The following is a 21,028-nucleotide window of genomic DNA, read 5'->3' as shown; positions in this document are numbered from 1 at the left end:
GACGCTCCCCAGAGGCCATGCTTTAGAGGAAGGAGGCTATTAATAGCTGATGGGCTAAATAAATTGTCAAATTTGTGTTTTGATATGCATCTGGCCATATTTCAGCAATTTATTTCTTTGCTGTTCTGTTTTCATTTTCTGAGCGTGCAGGACAAAGAAACTCATTTATACCATGGGGAAAAAAATAGAAATATAAGGCCATGCAACTGGTTTTGAAATACCCATATGCGGAAATGAAGTCAGCTACATGGGCGTAGTCCTAAAAGGCACACCCCATGAAGGCAAAAACTAAAATCTTATCAATTTCCTGTACGTCTAGCAGCTTGTAACTGTACCTCATCAGAGTCCTCAGAGGAATACACACACACGCACACACACACACACAAAGATTAGCTCTCCTGACAGCTGTCCAGATGCAAACAGAGATCCCGGCCACCGAGGCACTGAGAATGACCCAGTGGCTGTTATAGTATGGCAGCATCTCCTGCCAGCTGCCATCCTGCTCATTCCCTTTCTTCAATGGCCATCATTGTATTGGAAAGAGGGGGCCCATTCTTACTCACGTCTCTCTCGTGCTCTTGTTTTTCCAGAGGCCAGCCCTGAGGACGTGAAACTGTTGGGAGAGTTTGGATAGCACCGGTGACAAAGCTTCCCACTGCGTTTCACCACCTGCAACTGCAGACATCTCTGCTCTCCAGACAGCACCAATAAAGGCAGGCTTGAGACAAAGAGTTGTGGCAGTATCCTACGACGCAAGGAGGAGAGGAATACACTGGAGGAGGGGCCTGTGCTTACTGCAGACGGGCAGAGGACTGCTTGTGAGTATCCTATTGTTCTCATTGTTATGTGGAAACAAATGTCCATACAACTGACCAGGACTGTGCTACACATTCCCATGCATTTGATGTTTTTGTTCCAGTACAGTACATACAAGTTCATAACCAGTATTCCATCTAAGAATCATTGCAAGATATTGATCCGTTTGTTAGGTGCAGTGCATTTTTAACCAGATATGTTTTTCAAATACAGTTTTTTTTTTCACTGTCACTTCCTTATTTATTTATTTTTTTCTACAAGGCAGCTAAAATAGAATCTCTCTGAGCATCAAAGGACGTGGTTAAAGGTATAGAGGGATGCAGGTGATAGAAGCCTACCACCACCCACTATCTCTCCCACTCTCTGTCTCACTTTATCATGGCTGTCTTCCTACTTTCTGTCTCACTTCCTGTCCAATTCATGTTCCATTTTCACTAGGAAATCCAGTAGAGGAATTAAGTGGAGGACAGGGGCAAAATAATCATTCGATCCCCTGGCTTGGTTGATATATATGTGGGCATAGTGCATGGGAGCATGGGGGAGAAGGTTGGGAGGTGAGGAAGACAGGAAGACAGGAGGTGTAAAAGAGCTCAAGAGCTGATGCATCTGATGACAAATCCGAGGAAATAATCTTAAAGTGGCAAATGGCAGCAGATGATGAGATAGTGAGGTGAGGGAGAGAGAAGGAGTGAGAGAGGCTTGGCTGTTACATCGCTTGTAGGCTCTGTTGTCTTCTCACCACCAGAGAAAATATCATGATTCCTTATTGGCAAGCCTAAGGTAAGATGAATTGAAACCTTATACTCTCATATTGCCTTTTGCCCAGAGCAAACAAACGAATAAATCCTCCTGACTTTTCATCTAACGCCACCATGAGGTTGATATTTTTTGCTTCTAGTGGAATGTCTTGACAACAAGAGAATAAATTGTCATTGAATTTAGTACAGATATTTATGATCCACAGAGGATGAATCCTAATGACTTTTCCTCTGGCGCCAGCAGTAGTTCAACATGACTTAACCCGTGAAATATCTCAACATCTACGTGATGGATCGGCACAAACGTTTGTACAGACATTGATGGTTCAGAGCGGCTGTATCCTGGTGACTTTTCATCTAGTGCCATCATCAGGTCAATTTTTATTTGTCTTTGAGTTATGACTGAATATTTGGAAAACTAACTAACTTAAAGGTCCCATGGCATGAAAATTTCACTTTATGAGGTTTTTAACATTAATATGCGTTCCCCCAGCCTGCCTATGGTCCCCCAGTTGCTGAAATGGTGATAGGCGTAAAGCCTTTGAGAAAATGAAAGATCAGATGGGCCGATCTGGAATCTTGCTCCTTATTGCTCTCTTCTTTGCCCGCCCAGAGAATTTGGCCCACTCATGAGAGAGAGACATCATGGCTTTCAAACGAGCAAAGTGGCAGTTGCCAAGGCCACACCCCCACCCTCCACCTTGCCCCTCCCTGTCTCCTCCTCAATAGCATTTAAAGCTACAGACACAGAAATGGCACATACTAAGGAAAGCTCATTGTGGGACTGGCTCTAGTGGCTAATTCTGCATCAAGGCTGAATTTTGGGAAAGAGACTTCAGATACAGTATTAGGGGACCACTAAGGCCTATATAAAAGCATCCAAAGAGCACCATGTCATGGGACCTTTAAAACTAACTAAAAATGTTAACATGAACATCAGCATTTTTGCTTTGTCATTGTGAGTATACAGTATTGACAAAATACAAGTAATACCTCGCAGGTTAATGCAATCCAATAGAACAGCCCTGTAATAAATCCTACATTTGTGTTTGTTTTTGTTGAGACTGACAGATAGGTATTGATTCAATTACGTGGTCATATTTGAGGATATAGTTTGTGTTGTTTTATTGGGCTTTATTACAGTATGTATTGGATGGCAATAAAATGTTCTTGCATGCAATATTCCTGCTGGCGGCCAGACGATATGCGGCTGCTAGGCAAACTGTTTGCCTACATGTGAAAAAAGGCACAATTCCATAACAGTTTTAAGATCATAGTTTTATTTACATTCTCTCCAACAGGCTTAGAGCAGATATCATATGTTATGTAATAATTTAGATAGCACATCCAACCCTCTTAATTGGTGTGAGCTGAATTAGCACTGACTAATCAACATAGCAGCCTCTCATCATAGATTTATAGATGGCTCTGATTGCTGCCAGGGTGAAAGTAACGGTTTCAGTCTGCAGGGAAATGTTGAAAGATGCCTGGCTGAAACACACTGTCCCTCTCTCACTCACACACACACACACACACACACACACACACACACACACACACACACACACACACACACACACACACACACACACACACACACACACACACACACACACACACACACTCACACGTATATGCAGATGAGCCTTGTCTGTTCCTTCTGGCTGTCTCTGTAGAGCTGTCACACATGCTGTGCCTTGGAGCACCAGGAGACCGGGGTTGACTTGAATTAAACTGAGAGGATGTCCTTTCCAGATCTGCAGAGGGCCACAGAGACACATCCGCCTCCAGAGAGAGCCAGTCAAAACGACAGAGGGAGAGAGAGAGAGAGAGAGAGAGAGAGAGACATGAATGGAGGAAGAGGGGGGAAAGAAGGGAGGTTGGAGATGGGGTCAAGAAGAGGAGGAAGTTAATAATAAAAGAGGCAGGGAGAAATTGTCTCTGAGATAGTGGGACGGAAGATGAGGTAGCGAAAGAGGAGGACACTAAAATGTAAAGGAGGGATGGAATATAAACTTGTGTGTGTGGGTATGACAGAGTTTGACAGAGAGAGGATGAGAGAAAGCTCAAAGAAGCTATAAGGCCACCAGACACATTTACAATATAAATCCTCTGTTCTCTCTGTTCTGGCTAACTCTGGCTAAAGATTGTACAGATAAAGAAAAATGCATTCAAAATGATTACTGCATGTTAAATATGCAGGTTTTCCTCTTCATGTTATAAGATGAGTAAGGTGTTCAGATTCTGTAATCTAAAATCTACAAAGTGTTGTATATGGAGACCCAAAATGTGCAAATGTAATTCAATAAATGAGACATTGTGGAATAAATAAGAAAACGAATGAATACAGGCCTAAATATAATGTGTGATCATGAAATTGTAAAATAATCTTATATAATAAAATTTAATTTACTGGAATTTAAAGATGTAATGAATAGGTGATTACTTGATCAGTTGATCAACAGAAAATTTACGGGCAACTACTTTAATACTTTTGACTGTTTTACCTTGTCATAACATTATATTGTAAATGGAATATATTTAGATTTTCAATTGTTGGTCAAACAAAAAAAGACTGATGACTTCACCTCGGGCTATGAAATTGTGATGGGCTTTTTCACTATTTTTTTAATGTATTATTGACCAAACAATGATATAGATAGATAAAGATTGTCTCCTGACAATGTTTAAGATCATAATCCATGTGATTTAAGACTCTCTATACAATTCTAAGCACATGGCTCATATGATTATGGGAAAGTTTCAGCAGTTATAGGTAATACAGCACCATGTACATATTGTTGGAAAAAGTCAGATGTTATAGAATACACTTTATTGTCCCAGAGGGAAACTTTGTCTTGGACATAGTGCTACAACCCATTGCTTCATGACATAAACATGTAACAGAAAAAAACATTCTAACAAAGATCAACAAAGCATCTTAGGACACAAAAGGAGGACACACGTGACAGTAAAGACAACACAACATCCGAAGAATTAACTGTAAAAATTAAAGTGCAAAGTAAAAGTGCTGGTGTATTTATTGCACCCCTGCTCTGCTGTGCTAAGATTTACTATTGGAGTTCAGCAGCTTGTTGGACGTTGGGATAAACGCTCCATTTTGTCTGTTTGTTTTACATCTCGGCACACGGAATCTTCTTCCTGATGGCAGAAGTTCATGTTCAGAAAAGAGAGGGTGTAGAGTCTGCAGTGATTCTTTCGGCTTGTTTTCTAACAGCTTACTCGTACAGACTCTGTATGGGCTTGTACTCTTTCCTCCCTATTATCCTCATAGCTGTCTTGTTTGTGCTGACCAGCCTGCTTTTAGCTGCACTGTTAAGTTGCCAAACCATGCTGTGATTCCAAATCTGATGTTCTCCAGAATTGCCAGTAGAACACGAGCTTGAGCTGGCTGCTTACTCCATATAGTCTTAGTCGCCTTAGAAAGTATAATCTCTGCTGCAGTCTATTGCGCAGGTGGTCAATATGTGTTTTCCATCAGAAAGAATTGTCTATATTGACACCTATTTAAGTATAAGACAGTACCTGGGTGATTTCCTGATTTTTGAGGACAACTGGCTCATGGTCAATCACTTCCCTTGGGTCAAAGACCATCTCCATTGTGACATTTAAGATAAGAAGGTGTCGATCTCATCGTGGTAGACAGAAGGGTTTATGTCCTTTTGGAGAAGGCTCAGAATTGCTGTATCGTCTGCAAATTTTACGAAATAATGATTTGGGTCTGCAGTCACTGGTGTACAATGTGAAAAGTATGTTGTAGGCCTACTCTATGTTAGATGCGAAAAACAACATTGGGTGTTCTTTATGTGTTTATCTGCCTCATTCAGACTAATCTCCCAGACAGATGAACAGTGTACCAGTGTCTAAAGAGCTCAGCATATACAGAAAAGGCCAGTGTATGTTAAGAATGCATTACAGTAATGCTTGTCTTGGCCTAAGGCAGCAGAACCTCCAGGCATTGTTATTAACAGTAAGTGCATTTTCCATTCGGTTCCAGGGACCTGTGTCTCTCACTTGCTCTGGATGATAAACACGCTAGAGACCATGGTTTTGGTAGAACAAAAAATTGGAACATAAATTATTAAGTGAGAATGCGCCTTTCTCAAAAAGCACCCATTGCATTTTCTCGTATTGCCTGCAAACAGTATGCAATCCTTGAACTTCCGAGATGAACTGCCTAGATTTCAGCTCGGTGGTAGGGTGAGCTTTTTATACAGGGAAGACACTGCTCATCATTGTCGCTCCACCAAATCTACTGTGAGCTTTTCTTCTGCCCTTTGTTGCACAAGCTCTTTGTCTTGTAATGACACAAACCTGCTAAGCATAAGTCCTACAGGGGACGTTTTCTTATTTCAATTTCATTTTCATTAGCTGCTGAATTTTTCTAAGATTAATGATGAAATTTTAAGCATGACGTGCAATCATTGTATGTATTGTGTCATTACTTACACAAAATAAGCAGTTCAAAGATAATAACACGCACATTTGGTGGCTTTAGAAAGTGCTTAAATGCATCTATGTTTACTTGCTTTTTTCACCTACACCACAATTACATTTGTCCCGTTGGCAGTTTTCTCAAGCATTAATTCTCACAAGCCAAGCAAGCATACACATGGCTGACCTAAAAACTTGTGGTGAAAAAGCAGCTCCCAAAATGCTTTGTGAATGAGTTTTTGTGCTTTTTAGTTTATCTTGTATTCCACCAGTCTTCACTACATGTTTTTTAACAAAGGCAGGCACCTTTTAACTAATTAAACCACCCACTAATTGCTTATTTGTAAAGAAATCCACGACTCCTTTTAAGACATTGTTGAAATGAGTTATCTTCTGTAAGAACTGCTGAAAGGACAGTTGCAAGGACACACATTTCTCAGACATAAATAATGTTGTATTGTAAGGATAGAAGGAGTAAAAAAAAAGTGTTGTGGCATGATGCAACTGTTTGCAATTTCATATTATCATGAAAACTGTTTCTTAACATTTCCCTCTTGAACATTGAATTATTCAGTGCACAGCAACCTGGTTTTGGAGAGTAAACCATTCGCAGAGGAGTTGTGTGGCACAGTTACTGTAACAAACACACCACATGCAGAAGGCATGCAAACCGAATGCCAAATCGTGGAGAAAAACAAGTATTTTATCACAAAAGGATAAAATGAGCACAGTATATCATTGGAAGTTCAGCATTTGAACAGCTCCATTCTACCCAAACCAACATGACCCAAATAAGTGGTTCAGTCTCTCAGACAATTTGGGATTTATCCACGAGCCAGCTGGCTGCAGCGCTGTATGGTACCTGCACACAGTTAGCTCCTGCAAGATTAGATAACTAGGACTGCTCTAAGACTCAGCAAGGTCCTGGGGAATTGTGAAAGTTGGCGTTAAGTTGTCTGATGAAACCAACACACGTACAGACAACATGCAGCCATGTGTCCACACAGAAAAGCACAAGCACAGATATGAACGCATTCACTTGCACCGACACACAAACCGGGAGATCCTAAAGGCTTTTAAAGAAGTTAAATCGCCCTAAAGCGCGTCAGACCACATCAGTGTGTGTGTGAGAGTGTGTGTGTGATTGTGTGTGTGTCATTAGACAGCCCTTGGTCAGTCTAAACTAGCAGCACTTTACAGTCTTTACTAAAGCACAACCCCCAGAGTTGCACCATCTCCATTGGGAAGCAAACAGGGATACACTAACATTGTCTCGCCCTGCAGCTGTTCAGCACCAACAAACTCCTTTCGAGGCAATCTTATTGCTCTATTTTCTAGCCGAGCATATGGCCGCTGTGTACAATATTTAGTGTTTTTGTTTAAAAAACAAGGAATTCTTTATTCCATGTTATCAGAGCTTTTTGCACTGAGTTCGTCTCACTGTTTAAATGTTAAACTGTTTAAATCAGGTTAGATTTAAGTGTGAAAAACACTGAACCGGTAGGTGGAAGTTTGACCAATCAGTTAACTGAGGGGAACATTTGCCCAAAGAAACCATCCTGATCCTGACTGATGGGTTAACAGAAGTATTGAGCTCTGCCACATTAAGAAGCCACAGCATCTCAGCTCTGCAACACGCCTGCTCTGCACTGAGATGATGTGGTGCTGGAGGTTTTTTAAGTTTTTTCTTTTTGTATTGTTACACTCACCGATGAATTTTCACAGTCCTTGTAACTGTTAAATCCTTCCAGAAATCATTGAAACAAGTAGATATGCACACCAAGGAGCTCCCATTAGAAGGACTTTAATGCTGTGTAATGTTTCGAGCACCAGGCTCTTCCTTAGATTTGGTGTGCAGATTTTTTTTTTTATATTTCTTTGATCCAGCACCCATCCTATTAGGCATGGGAATGTGCGTGTCTTTTCTATATTTTTTTCAAGAAATGAAACATTTCAGCTGAGAAGTTGTGACTCAGTAGCTTGGTCAGCCATGTTTTTTTTTGTTTTTTGTAAATGTACCAAGAATTCATGGCAAATTAGTCCTACTACTAGGGGATGCATTTACACGTTTATATTTTGACTATTAGTTAGATCTAAGCCATAGCCATAGTCAAAGTCTATCTTTGGGAAACCAGACCCTGTTCTCCAGTGTCAAAGTACGATGCTAAACACACACTGTAATTTTTTCTGGTGAGGACAGCCTCATTCAGAAGTGGGGGAAGGTTCATGTCACTGTCTCAAGTGAGGGAGAGCCCTTTAATCGTTCAAAATAAAAGAACACTGACGGTACAAGGAAATTGTCTGCCTCACCAGACAACAAGTAAAACTACAATTATGGGAAAGGTTCGTGATGCTAAATCATAGCAACATCGTTGCTTAATTTTCAGGCAACAGTGAACAATGTCATCCAGCAGGTGTAGTGCCAATCAGTAACAACTTGTTTAGGTCTCCAATGGTTGTATCCCTCCGGCTGGGACAAATCACTATCATTTTGAAATTTTTCCTGAAATCCTGAGATGCATCATTGTGATCAAGTTTTGTCAAATTCACACGTCAGTGTGTGCAGATTGTGTGCGGATGCACAAGCAAATAAACAATTGTAATAGATGAAGATTAAAAGTTGTTCTCTGATTTTATCATAGAACATAATCAAAGCAGAAAGGGTGATAATGAACAACGACATTTGAATGTTCTGAGCTCGCCAACCGTGACAGAACAAACTGACACACACACACACACACACACACACACACACACACACACACACACACATACTGTAGAACTGTAGCAATATGCAGGGTGAAGCTGTACGAAGCTGCTTCCTCATGTAGGGTTACCATTTGAAAGAAGGGATGTACTGTATGAGTTTTGACTTGACTCAGAGCTGCATAAAAACCAATGTGTCAGTCTGAATTAGACAAAGAGGCTAATCAATAATAAGCCAGTGAAAATCCTGTGATGCTCAACCAGAAGTTATTCCATAATGCAACAGCATTAGAGAAAGAAAGGGTAATTTCTCTGCCCACTGGCATTTCTAAATGCTCAAGATAAATTGAGCATGAGCCAGGCAAGGAAAGCACATCCTACTCAAAAGTCATATTTAAGATCTGCTCCACACATCTCTAAATGAGGACACAATGCTTTTTGTTGAAAAGCTGTCGCTACAATTTTGAATCTGATCCTAGAATGATTTATCACATTTAAGTTTTTTTTTCATCGCCGCAAACACATTGATTCTAAGACATTTTGTTATAAAGACTAACAGCGCCTGAAAAGTAAACCTGATAGGTTTCTATGCATTTACAACATGAGTAAACAAAAACAGTTTTCTATATTTTGTGTGATAATATATATATATATATATATATATATATATATATATATATATATATATATATATATATATAATAATAATAATAATAATAATAATAATAAAGCAATTGACAGAATGATCACTAATTACAACTGAACAAACTATTCACAAGCATATTGAAAATATAACCAAACATTGTCAAATACTGTCAGGCCTATGATGAGGCACATAATTCAAGTACACAATGTGACAGTATTACATGATTGCAGCTAGATGAATGGTTGTATTAAGCCAATGACCTTTCATCTTGCCTAATGTCTATACTCCATCCATCCAACTAGAAATCCTTGAGCTCTATTAAAGGTCAAAGGCCCAGAGGGGTCAGTCAAACTTTAGGGATACATTCATCAAACTCATGATGAAATCTCACCTCCAAGGTGTCATAAAAACATGTCATGTTTCTTTAGTCACCCACCAAGAAATCTACTTAAAATCTGCATTTCAGTACAGTGGAAGTGATACATGTTTTGTGAAAGAACAAGGCTTTTCTTAAGGCTGAAAATATGATAAATAGGATGATCTGCAGTTAGATTGAAATGTTATGCAAATGTAAAATCATGCTTCGGCCTCAAGTAATCTAAGCCGATGACCATAAAAACAGAATTTGTATCAATCTGCTTTAACATGATAAGCTGCTGTTTAGAGGATTCAGTGTGCAATGATATGGGTCTTTACAGTAAGCTGGAGGAAAAATAGCCTTGATTTGTGCAATCAGCAGACTTTAAGCAGCACAAGAATACACATGCTAAGAACAGAGTTATTGAATGCAGCTCTGATAACACCTGATTGTAGCTCAGTCCCATCCACAACCCCCCTTCTAATTTTGCTATTGCCCAACACTCCCTGGACTTTACAGCTAGATGGCCTAAATGGAAACATTTCCAGTTATAATGCCTCAGCCCCGAAGGGGGTTCATTATAGATACTGGGTCATATGGTTCAGTATAGTGGCAAATGGATTAGGATTTCCCCCTCAGCCTATAGGCTATTGACCACCATTAGGCAGGAGGGAAGTCATGCTGGCTTTGGTGTGTGACTATGTTAGTGGTGTGTGTGTGTGTGTGTGTGTGTGTGTGTGTGTGTTGTAGTTAATGGAAAATAATCTAAAACATATGGTTGAGATACACGGTACATCGCTGGTTCAAATACTGTTGAAATTGAAATATGCTGAATCCCGCTTGATAAAAGTTGCTAATTTAAGAAATTTTGAAGGAATGGTTTAACATTTTTGGAAATACTATACTATTTGCTTTCTTGCCAAGAGTGTGATAAAAGATCGATACCACCTTTATGCCTGTCTGGTAAATATTAGGCTACAGCCAGCAGCCAATCAGCTTACGAATTCAAGAAACAGGGGGAAATAGCTAGCCAGCTAGCTCTGTCCGAAGGAAAGAAAAATCTGCCTACCAGCACTTCTGTAGCTCAGTAATTGATACAACAACCAGAGTATAAAAATTGTTTGTGTAAAAGTTGCAGTTTTACAGGGGGTATGTGCAGTACTATTTCTTGGTCCAGCACAATGACTCTCTGGAGTCTCTGCTGGCTGTAACCTCCCCTAAAACCAAAGCTTGTCCTTTCTACACTTCAGTTCTTTGGCAGAAACACGCTAGCTGTTACTCCTGCACTCTGTGCTAAACTAAGCTTATCGGCTCCGGACAGAGGCTTCATACTGTACAGACATAAGGGCAGTTTCAACGTTCACATCTAAATCTGGAAAGCAAATAAGCATATTTCCCATGTCAAACTTATTCCTTTAACATCAATTGTAAAAAAGCAATCTAAGCATGTTAACATGGTAATTGTTAGCTCAAGTAAAGCCTCACAATGAGCCTCACTGTACTCTTGTTAGATAAGACCATGGTTTGGTCTGGCAATGAATTAAGGTTACATTTGAGATTTGATTTTGGTGTATTAAGTCATGCTCTTTATTATTATTATTATCATTATCACTATGACACAGTACTGTTGTTTTCACTGATGCTTGCACAGCATCCATGAAGCTGAAAACTGCCAATGGATTTGGTGACAGCGTTGCCGTCAGTCACCACCATGCTCTTTATCTCAGCAAAGTCATTGCTCCGTTGAGTCAGTGACACCTCTGTAATGTAGCATCAGCAGACACACAGTCGCTGTGTCAACACTGTTCTGTCGGTGTCATCTTTCTGTGCCCCCGGGTGCTCTTTGAATGTGACTGTGCATAGCCGCATACAAGCAAAGGACAAATAATAATAGTAAGTGATAAGCAACAATTTGAGAGCCCAGCAAAAAGAGGATTATCAAGGCTCGGGTTGAAATGTCAAAGGTGCCTTGTTTTTACATTGAGCTGGAAGCTATGCTGACTTGCTGTTTCATTAGGCCTGCATTCGACATCATCACTTATTTGACATTTTACCGAGATCTTTAAATGTCAGTGCTTTTATGGTGGTATTCAAGAAATACCATTTGTGTAAAAGTCGTGCATAAGTGCTAAACTGTTTTTAATATAGAATTTGAATAATAATGTGGAAAGACTAGCTTGTTAAGACTGCTGCAAATAATGATTTTAATATACAGTACAATGAGATGCATATGCATTAGTAAGATCAGTTTTTTATTTATTTTGGTAAAGTAGTGACTGACATATGATTTTCAGGTTTTTTTGCGTGTCTATTTTTTTCAGTTTTTGGACTCCAGCCCTTAATGTGTCAACACATGAGTGCAAAGACATCATCTGTGACACATAAAGTATTTAAGGCTTCTAGTATATCATTGTGTTCATAAAATACACTGTGTAGGGCATTAGCAAATGGAATGACTCACACATGCAATAAGCATGGAAAATAATAATAATAATGTTGCATCCACTAATTACCAAAGCTATTAAAATTAATCTCCTCCACAAATTAGCTTACTAGTGTTTTACTGGCAGGTTCAAAGTTAATGACAGCATGTCATAGATGTAAATCACATATACCAACACCCTGACTAATTATATAATTAAGAAAACACCAGTGATGGATATGAGCAAACTGGCAGCTGTGTCACATTGTTATGTGCCAAGTTCCTCTGCCTCTGCATCAGACATATCCTCAAAAACTCCTATCCCGGGGAAGGTTTTGCTGAGTATGCATGCGGTCCTCTAGCACTTCCATGATTTAAATTCACAAATGCAGCTACGCTACAATGCTACACACTTATAACACGGTAGGGCCACCCAATTGGCTCATGTTGGTCACGGAACTCCACACACATTTTCCCCACTGGTTTCTGGTTTCTTCACCTGAGGTTGCTGTTGTTCCCATTTTATTTTCCAAGTATTTAACATTTCTTATTGATAAAATTCAGTTTGTTTGATTTTGAAAAAGATTCATTCAGATGCCCGATGATTCTGATCTATTGTCAAACAAGCAGTGAGTTTTCATAACAAAAAACTCTTAACACAACTCTTGGCTATACTGTCGTTGCATTGGCTCAAATCCCTTAGGTTTAATTAGCGATTATCAGATTCATAATTATATTATTTTCCCCCCACAAGGGCATTTCATTGTGGGACTTTGACACTGGGGAATCTTTTATCGGAGAAATCCATGGTCTAACCCTCATTAAGGAACTCAGAGCTCAACAGAGATAGCATGTTGAAGTCTGAGAGCGAGAGTGCAGTAGAGAGTCAAACATCTAAACTCCACACGGGATGCAGCCTTTAATTAGCTAATGAATCTGGGAGCTCCTTCTGTCAACCTTTGACCTTATGCTGCTGAGGCACAATAAGCCTGTACATTCACATGTGGTGGAAGTCAGCGCCCTGTACGCAGAAACCAATTTTAACGAGATAAACACTATGCTTTTCCTTTTATTGTTGGGAACTGTTGAAGTCCACCTTCATGAATAAGAGCTTGTAAAGTGTTGATTTTGTGTCATTTGCCTATACTTTATGATTGATATTGTTTGTCATGTTGATGGCGCACAAAGGATCCAATGACATTTTATAATTCACAGTACTGTACAACCCAACCTCTAAGGGCTGCAGTGAACCATGAACCATGGTTATGAACCATGATTATGTTATTAATTCCCTTTTTGCTGCAGGGCACATTATTCATATAAAGTTTTGGTCAGTGTTGTTTATGAGCAGCATTTATTCTCATTTATTAATTATAAGGTCAGCAAGGTAGTACATTTGACATTTTGGCAAATATGCATATTTGCTTTATGGTGGAGAGCTACAGTAGATAGAAAAATGTATCTCCTCTCTTTGCAATAAATAAAAAACTAATGCCCATGGCCAGTTGGTTACCTTAGCGTAAAGACAGCTAGCTAGCAAAACTTTGCAAAACAATTAAACCTAATTAACACATTACATACAATTTGTTTGATCATACAAATCAAAAGTGTAGAAATGACTATTTCTAGCAGTCATAATGAGGAGAAACGAGACAGTGCTGTTAAACCATCTCTCCATAGTCTCCCCAAAATGACATCTCCCACGACTCCATTGTGATCAGAGCTGAACTGTGCTGACCCGACATGGCAGGTCCACGTCGTAGTGGCAGCCTCTGCAATCCCGGCGGAGCTCCTTCAGTCTGCTCAGCCAGCTGTAAGAGGCTGCGTCGTGCTCCCAGGTCCAGCATTGGAAATGTGCCCTGGGTGAGCCGGACTATAAATTAGTCAGGATAAGTTAAGGGCAGACTGCGCTAGGCTATCCCCCACGGTTATCAGCAGAAAAGAACCTGCCTGAAGGTTGGTGCTCTTAAATCTTTCATCATTGCTGAGGCAGCCTGATCCAGGCATGGACTGGAGCCATCAATCAGGACAAATGCTCACAGCTAATGGGTTATTCAAGTTTTCCTGAAAATGAAACAGCCATCCTTATCATCTAAATCAAGCATGCGTAACAGCCACACTCTCTTTTTTTTTTTCAACATCGTTTGTAGTGATTGGAATAACTGGTCTTGTGCTCTGCGAATAGTGGAAATTTGGCAGATTAAAGGTTGATATGTTCTGTAATGGTTTACATCTGTTAATCACACTTCAGACACTCTTTGATTACTAACTACTTCATAAATTATTACCAATGTTAATTTAACTAGCATGTTAAAAATCCAGTTAGCATGATATAAGGTATACCTAAGAATATGACATGATTGTAAACAACATAACTGTCTTTCCTCTCACAGCCTACCAAAGTATACAGTAGCTGCCTTCCCTGCATTGCTATTATTAGCTTGACTCAAAGCAAGCAGTTGTTTTATGAGGAGAGCATCAAATTTTGAAGAAACACGCTCCATGGCAGGTGTGAATTGGATTGATGGGACAAGTTACACAAAACTAGTGTGAAGGCGACCTTTCGTTGAACCCAAACATAGAATATTAATAGTAGCATAGCAACAAACATGGCAGACATAAAAGATCTAATTTAACAGGAAATGCTTTCTCCAACACAAGTTGTTTGGGTTTTTTTTTTGTCACATGAAGATCTGTGATATGCGGGTTCTAATTTCAAGAACTTTAGACTCGTTTGTTCACATTTTGAAAAGCAAAATAATTGCCAACTCTGCTCAAGATTTTAAGATTACCATTGTACAGTATGTCATCAGTTCCCCCTCTGCCCACTAATTAGTTGAATTAGTTTGTCAGTGCAACACATTGTTCTTGACTACAACAACGAGGCAGCCTCTAATTGATTTTTCATCCATTATATTTATTATTATAATATGCCTAATTATTTATTTGAATAACCACATGCCACAACTCCTATAAATATCACTCTGCGTCTGTACTCTCTTGTTTGTATTATTGTTTGACTTTGGTGAACCTGAGCTAACTCTTTAGCATTAAATAAAATAAATAGCCTATGCTAGCTGCTAGTGTAGGCTAAGGTTACCTCTGTTCCATAGCAATCGCCTCGGTATGTGCAGACGGCCAGCCCACAAGGGCCTATTTTATTGTAAACATTATTATCTATTAATAAAAAAAATTTAATTTGTATGTGACTATAACTTTCATATTGCCATACTTGATGTTTTATATGTTGTGATTAACAAAGCTCCTTAGCTGTGGTTTAATCACAACACGCCACGGTCTGCCTTGAGTTATTGCTTAATTTTGAAAAATGGCCCTTTAAGGTCGTTGAGACAGCCTAATTTTTGAGAATGAGAAGTATTACACTGTAATTCGTGCATGCATTCAAACACACATACACACATTTACCGAAAATATGAAGTATGGAGGAAAGGGAATTCTCAACCGTGAAGATTTTGGTTAATATTTTGACATAATGTCAAAGAGTTTTCTCAGTTCTATAAATGTTCTGTTCAGTCCTGTTTTAAATGCACACAGATGCACAATGTGTATTTAAAGGCATTTATAGTGTGCCACTTATAGTGCCTTGCATTGTTCCTGCATCCATGACACGTTTAATTGTGTAACATTGTAAGCTGTTAGTTTAGAGTAAAATGTACCAGAGTAACCAAGCCAAATGCCTGTATGTTTATTAAATAGTGCGATGATGTTATGATGATTCTGGGCCTTGAATTCAGCTCTTTGATAATTATATTTTAAAAGCAATTAAGCATGTTTGAATCAATGCCCACAGATTCAAAATTCACTTCTAATGACAGCTTTTTGGGGGGCTGTGACAGTAACATCAATAATGATCTATTGCAGCAACTTGTCTTCCAAGGTTCCCTAGATATCCCTGAAAACTGTTCTGTGCTTTACTTTATCAAGCTAGTCCAATGAATTCATAAACTAAAGCAAACGATTGGACATACCAAGACACACTATCTCCAGAGAGCCTGTTTTCCCTGCCGACTGGAGAGTACATCAAAATGATGCCAGAAAGCAAGCAAGGGAAATATGATGATATTATTGGGTCCTCTGGAAATAGGAGACGATCATGGCCAAGGGAGCACAGAAGTCAGAGGCAGACTCGATAACAACTTGGAAACATGCCCCCGCTTCGTCTTTGAAGACTTAACTTTACAAATCTGAAGACAGAGGGAAGAGGGAGAAGAAAGAGGGAGAATGTGTGAGCCAGCCACTGCTGACCTGATGGTTCCGATATATACTTGACAATGTGACTGTCCAGTGCCTATTAAACTATGTTTAAAGCTCAAAAAACAGTAATACATTTTAACATATGTTGACCTTTTATGCTAAAATGTAATACAAATATGTTTTCATAAGGAGAGCATGTTATTTTATTAAATATTCATTTAATTTCACATAATACTTGTTTCTCTGGAGACTGATATTTAACTGATATTTAACTAAATACTGCCTAGAACTAAACTTGGAGAGGCAGTAAAGTAAATAGAAAAATGTACTTAGTATTTGGGAATATTTTTGACAAAGTTAAGCATTAAAGTGTTTTCTCTACCTTGGATAGCTTAACTCCAATGTCCACTTACTAGCTTATTTGTCAACATTTTTCATGCTTTCAATTGCATTGTGTGGTCTTGGTAGGCAGATTGAATTTGCTCAGTTGTCATTGCATGGCCTTGGTAACTTTGGTCAAAACAGGTGATCAGTAGTTCAGTATCACGTGAAGTTCCATACTTGACAACTACTTGAGCTATGTATTTCCATGATAATAGAGAAAATTCCATCTGCCTAGGAAGACCATTAGATATGTCTGAAAGCCTTGGAAAAAGGCTAGTAAGTGGATCTTGAGTTAAGATTTTTTTTTGTCAAAAATCCTTCATATTACAAATTAAGGTATTTTGGCTGCGATATAATTTGGTAAGCATGGTAAAGAGAGAACATACATTTCAGGTAAACAAATCCTTTCATAATTAGTATTACCAACATAGTACTTTAATAGACTATTACCAACAAAAAATAGATGACAAGTACTACAAGAATCCATCTTTACATTACTGCCCCACAACAAATCACTTGGAGCCTTTTTTGTTCCAATTGCTGCTTGCTGAATCCTCAGAAGATCTATTGTTAAAGAATAAAAGATATTTTCCAAAACAAATAAAGCTAGATTCAAAGGAATGTTTAATGAGGCACTTGTGTAATAGCTTGGATGTGCTACATATATATATATAGTACAATGTGTTTTTATTATTTTAAAGCTGAAGCTACTTGGGTCTAAAAAAGTAGCCTACTTAGTTATAAATAAAGAACTGACAACGTATTGTTTCACCCCTCCCGCCTCACCTTTTGGGTGTAATGGTGTTAGTTCAACAATCAGTACAACAATTTTCACACATGGCATTGTTGCTGTGATTCTTTATTAATCAGCGGCAGGTGTTCCCTTCACAGCTGGTTAACTCGTGCTGATGTGAAAGGCTGTCAAGCTTCATTACCTGCTATTGGCTGCTGCAGTCTGGTGTGGGATTTACTTTCTGTATTCTTGCCCCATCACACAGTTCAGGTGCCACAGACACAAACATAGTTTACATAGTTATCTGTTGGTGTTGCCTATTTCTGTTTTACCACCTGTTGGGCAGATAGAGGAAAGTGCTACATTAAAAATAAAAATTATAATAATAATAATAATAATAATAATAATAATACATTTAATTGATATAGCGCTTTACATGGTACTCAAATACACTTTACAGTAAAACCAGCACATACTGTATAGCACATTAAAAACAGATAAGCAACTTACTGTAGTATAACAAAACAGATTAGATTGAAATTTATCAGAAGAGTCTGAGAAATATCATTTCAGCATTATTGTTTTATGTGTATTTGTGTACATCTACTATCCACTTTAACTGGCATCAGTGTGTCCTACAGTCAGTTCCGACTAAGAGTCGTGTCATCCTAGCAACTCTGAGGCTGTAGCCTGCTCTCTCACAGTGCTTGAGCTAAATAATATTAGCATGCTAACATGCTTCAATGACAATGCTAAAATGCTAATGTTAAGTAAGTATCACCATCTTACTTTAACGTGTTAACATGCTAGCATTTGCTAATTAGCACTAAACACAAAGAACAGCTGAGGCTGATGGGAATGCCATAGATTTGGCAGGTGTTTGGTTATAAACCAAAGTATTGGACCAATTACATTTTTTATTAATTTAAAGTTAAACATTCCTTTAAAAAAGAATGTAATCTTCCATGGCCCAACCCTATTTAAACGTGTAAATAACTCTGTGCCAAAGAAGAAATCAAGACTTTAAATGAATGCATTCATCATATCACAAAACAAGCATGTATAGCACTGTTATCTTGTGTACATAACCAATATGAGCTCTAGCTCCCTTCAGATGGCAGCTGGTTTCTTTTTCTTTCAAAAATGTTTAGCACTGAGATGCTGCAATGGCCTGTTGGAGTCTGAGATTTTGGCAGGTTGTAGTTCTAACTATACTGTGTTTCCTTCACAATGCGAAAAAGAGAGGAGTGTTGTACAGAAATCAGAGCGACAACACTGTCATTGTGACTTTGCATGCATGACAGTACCTGGCAGTGACTGTAAAGCCTTTCTATTGCTGCTGTTTAGTTATTTGTTTTTGTCACTACAGTACTTGCTTGTTGCTGCCACAAAATACACATAGCCTGCTGCAGAAGCTGCACTAACACATGAAGACTGTTTCTCATATTCATCTTTTATTTCTTTTTCCACATGACTGCAACCCTCAGATGCATGATCATTCAGTTTGAGGAACTGGACAATGAGACAGGGCAATCTGAAAATAGATTGTGCTGAAATGTTGTACACCCCCTACTGCAATACTGGGTCACAGGCAATTTGCCTTTTTTTTATATAAAATAGTGTGCCTCGGTGAAATGATTCTGGGACTCCTGCTGTTCCCAAAACCACCATATATTTGCAATTTATATGCTTCTCTATTACAAAGCCGCTAACAAATACAGTCTACAGCGTACAGACATCACTGACTGAGTAGTCTCGCATTGCCAGACCTATCGGCTGAGTGAAGCATAAGCCTTCATAGAAGCAGCGTTCCCTCTGATGTATTTGAATAAGACATGATGCCAGTTTATTTTTGTGACATCCCCCACCCGAGACTGTTGGCAAGCAAATGAGTTGTGACTAACCCTCTTCCATTTTCCACATTAGGCGAATGAAAAAAGAAAAATACTGACTCTGTGTCTGTTCAGTTTAGATTGGATTCAATGAGGTAAAATGATCTATTATTAGAGTTCATTACTTGACACTGACACACTTTTCCTCAGCTGCATTTTCAGCCCAAGCTCTTTGATGTTAAATAATGAATAGACGTCACAAAGCCACACCGCTCACAAAGGTGTCTATAGCCAAGAATCTCTGTAAGGCATTTGACTCTTAGAGCTTGTCCAAACTGCTTTCTTTAAACCTGGCTGACTGTCCTTGGATGTCTCATGCTGGTGTGAATGAGAGAAGCAGGGGGGTACATGGAGGTAGACACTGTAAAAACACATAGAACCACTCGCAATCTGTCATCACAGAGTCATGTTCACTGAAACGTTCTTCTTTTACAGGTCAGGTCTCAGTGTTGCCTGTCTGCGTGACACGGCAGAGGAAGAAGAAATGGTTGGCTGAAGTGTCATGGAGGACGTCACCACTACGTAGCTCGTCCAGTATGCAGTGTGGCCCTCCCAGCTGTGCACCACTAGTGGTGCCATGATCCAGTTATAACTGTGGGTGAGCATCCAGCGCCTTTAATTCATTCATATAGATGTATTAATTGTATGCAAGCAATGTTATTAAAGGGGGATTCCACTGATTTTACATGTGAAGGTCACAGGGACTGCTACTCAACCTGCGATATTATAACAGTTCATTATAACAGTTGTATAATGTTTACTGCAGTTTGGGAGGAGCACTGTCAAGTCTGAGAAAATAAGCCTGTTGATGGCATAGTGATGTCATCCTCATCAGGGAATTTATCAGGCAGGGAGGGTCTAACAAAAGATGATATAAAACCGCATCATGGGAAATGTAAGGCACTAAAGGCAGTTTCTATGTTGAAACAGGCTTTTTGGATTTGAAAGAATGGCTTGGATAATGGGATAATTCAAGGGTTTTCTCCAATAACGTTTCAGCCACCATTATAATAGCTAACCGAGACAGATACTTCCCTATAACCAGGGCTTAATTTGAGCCGGAACGCGCCTGAACATGTTCCTGCACCTCCGACGTTGGATCCTGAATCTTTTTTATTGGATCCGGCACCTCCTGTGTCACCAGGAAAAATTAATCGCCTAAATGAAAAAAATGAATTACTGTTTGTGTAGTGTTCAATGTTGTTATCTGTATTGTTAGTCTTTATTCCCCATTGAAGTTCCACAAAAATCTCATGTTTGCATTTTCGATGCGTTTTGAGGTGAATTTTCAGGGTAAGACAGAGGGACGGAGGGAGGGGAGGCACTTCAAGTGACACATGCGCTTGTGCTGGTTGAGATTGCTGTTAGCCTCGTTTCACAAAAATGCAAAAAGTTTGTTTAACTTTTTCAAATACGCTGGACAGTCGGATCCCAAACAAGCAAAAATTGTTTCCGCCGATCAAGAATGTGGAGAAATTACATTTCGTACCCATGCAGTGCATGTTCTGAAATTAAAATAAACATTGCCCTGATGTACACACAGCGTTATTTAGGCTTTTTTAGTCAGAGAAGCTACGTAGGCAATGTAATTCTCTTTTTTGTTCCGTTACCTCCAACCCCCGTTTTAAGTCGCTGGATCCACC

General features: G+C 39.1%; 1 protein-coding gene across 7 annotated transcripts in view; it reads left to right on the top strand.

The window, feature by feature from the left end:
- b3gat1a (beta-1,3-glucuronyltransferase 1 (glucuronosyltransferase P) a) overlaps nucleotides 1–21,028 on the top strand; it is a 71,024-nt gene that overhangs the window by 30,041 nt on the left and 19,955 nt on the right. For 6 of the 7 annotated variants that reach the window (XM_028572911.1, XM_028572917.1, XM_028572916.1 and 3 more), the window contains exons 2-3: nucleotides 591–818; nucleotides 19,821–19,983. The gene's annotated coding sequence lies outside the window, so the exon portion shown is untranslated. The remainder of the gene's footprint in view (nucleotides 1–590; nucleotides 819–19,820; nucleotides 19,984–21,028) is intronic. The other variant, XM_028572913.1, reaches the window with a different exon arrangement.

This window comes from Perca flavescens, chromosome 3, assembly GCF_004354835.1.
Source record: "Perca flavescens isolate YP-PL-M2 chromosome 3, PFLA_1.0, whole genome shotgun sequence".
NCBI lineage: Eukaryota > Metazoa > Chordata > Actinopteri > Perciformes > Percidae > Perca > Perca flavescens.
The sequence above is the reverse complement of the archived record's forward strand: the minus strand, read 5'-3'. Positions and strand labels throughout refer to the sequence as shown.